At 49.3% G+C, this 2,500-nt stretch overlaps 1 long non-coding RNA gene across 1 annotated transcript in view; it reads right to left on the bottom strand.

Moving 5' to 3' along the window:
• Positions 1–245: 245 nt before the first annotated feature.
• LOC311328164 overlaps positions 246–2,500 on the bottom strand; it is a 5,098-nt gene continuing 2,843 nt past the window's right edge. Inside the window, exon 3 of the long non-coding RNA XR_014631179.1 lies at positions 246–339. This is a non-coding gene — a long non-coding RNA (uncharacterized lncRNA). The remainder of the gene's footprint in view (positions 340–2,500) is intronic.

The following is a 2,500-nucleotide window of genomic DNA, read 5'->3' on the forward strand; positions in this document are numbered from 1 at the left end:
ACACACACACACACACACAGAGACACACACAAAGACACACAAACACACACGCAGGCAGGCACACACACACACACACACAAAGACACACATTTAATTGAAAATACCTTCATTTTGAACAAGGCAGCAGAGTCTAGAGAAACATGTAGGGGATTAGTAAAGTAATAAGACGATATTAAATAGTGTGTGTGTGTGTGTGAGTGTTGTGTGTGTGTGTGTGAGAGTGTTGTGTGTGTGTGTGTGTGTACCTTGTACGGAGAGGGCTCAATTCTCTCGCCGAACAGGACCTGGCCCAAATTCTCAGACGGTCTTTTCTCTCTCGTATCTGAACAGAAGTCAAACCTGGAACACACACACACACACGCGCACACGCACACACACACACACACACACGTTTTAATCAGAACGATTTGAAATTCACACACCTCGTTACAAAAAATATATACATAATTCGGATTGTGATTGAAAATGAACTATGCTCACCAGAATCAATAAAGTTTGTCTCCAAGTACATCATATTTAATGCATTCTACTAACTTTTCAATTTTCCCATTCTCTCGGCTTTAGGAACACCACCACTAGGGGGCGATGAGATTACTTTCCCTCCCTATAAGCGGTTTCTTGAATTCTGATGTCATGGATCTAAACTGTTTCCTTGACGTCAGATTCTGAAGGGACACATTGAGGGAAGTATGAATTCACGATTATTTGTGGGTAAAAAAAAAAGAAGCTATTCAGTTGATAGTATACTGTACATTAGGTTGACTTCAGTATAACACTGTATTGAGTATGTAGTGTGTGTGTGTTACTGTATGTGTGTGTTACTGTGTGTGTTAGCAAGCTAATGTACATTCCTCCCCCCTCTCCATACAGCTGTGAATGAGAGCCGTGTTGTTGCGCTGCATGTCTCCTGAGATTTAAACACACCAAGACTCACTTGTGCTCACAGGGCGAATAGCACTATAGAGTTACACTCGCACCACACGGACGCTATGCTAAAGAGATGCACTGTAGCTCAGAAGGTAGAGCAGCCGGCTTGGGAACGCAAAGTCCCCGGTTCGATCCCAGCTCCCGGCGATCCGCCGAAGTGTCCTTGAGCAGGACGCCGAACCGCAAAATCGCTCACGTGCGATACGGTGACACAATACCTAGTACTGTCGCCTCGCAGCAAGAAGGGTTTCCGGGTCTTTCTGTGTGGAGTTTGCATGTTCTCCTGGATTTCCTCCAAAAAGAATCCGATACGAAAAACATGCAGGAGAACAGATGCTCTTCAGTCCGGTTCCTGACCAAGACTTGGACTGAGCAGCTGGACTTGGTCCCCGGGCGCCATGAACGGAGGCTGCCCACTGCTCCTGACTGCCCCCTGGAGGAGGACAGTCCACTGCTCCTGGCGGAAGGGAGGAGAGAGCGCCCTCTCTCTGGGTGTCAGAAGGGGGTTTGAACAGGTGAACGCCAGGAAAGCCCGCGGGACCAGACGGTGTCGCAGGGCGGGTCCTGACCAACTGGTTCCTGTGTTCACACTGATAATCCACCTGTCCCTGGCGCAGTCTATTGTCCCCACATGCTTCAAGAAGTCCTCCATCGTCCCCGTACCGAAGAACCCAAGACCAGCCTGCCTCAATGACCGCACGGTAGCTCTCACCTCTGTGGTGATGAAGAGTTTTGAGAAGCTGGTCAAGGAACACATCTGCTCCTCACTGGCCAGCACACTAGACCCATAGTTCACATACAAACCCAACAGATCCACAGAGGAGAGGATAGCTCACATCCTCCACACCCTATCCTACCTGGACAACAGCAAGGGGAACGTGTCGGGTTATGTGAGACTGTACCTTCAACTATATGACCCCACCCAGACTCGACACCAAGCTCAGGGTCCTGGGGCAAAGCTACGCCCTCTGCAAGTGGATCCTGGACTTCCTGTCAGATCCCCAGGTGGGGAAGGTAGGCAGCCACACCTCATCCTCTCTCACTCTCAACCAGGGCTGAAAATGAACACCTGCCACCGGCCAAATGCAGGTACAATTTCCAGTTGGCGACTAGATTTCAGAAGGCTATCTGAAGAAAAAAAAAATACTTGGCTGGTAGATTTTTTCATCTACAGTCCCCTTGGCAGGTGACTTGCCGAGATTTACCCTATGCCTACCTATCCCTTGTCGTATGCCCACCTCCCTTGTTCTCTGTAAAGCGCATTGTGTTGCCTCTGGGTATGAAATGCGCTATACTAATAAAGCTTTGATTGATTTGATTGATGTGACAAATAAATAAACCTGGAATCTGGTGTACAGTATACATAGCAATGTGAGGACCATTCACAAGCACTACTAAACAACGCGCAGCAGCACTGGGCAGCCAGCCCTCAGTGGGGAGGGAGAGAGGGAGAGAGAGACAGCCCTCAGTGGGGAGAGAGAGGGAGAGACAGACAGCCCTCAGTGGGGAGAGAGAGAGAGGGGGAGAGAGAGAGGGAGAGACAGACAGCCCTCAGTGGGGAGAGAGAGGGAGA

Source organism: Borostomias antarcticus (assembly GCF_949987555.1).
Source record: "Borostomias antarcticus genome assembly, contig: scaffold_212, whole genome shotgun sequence".
NCBI lineage: Eukaryota > Metazoa > Chordata > Actinopteri > Stomiiformes > Stomiidae > Borostomias > Borostomias antarcticus.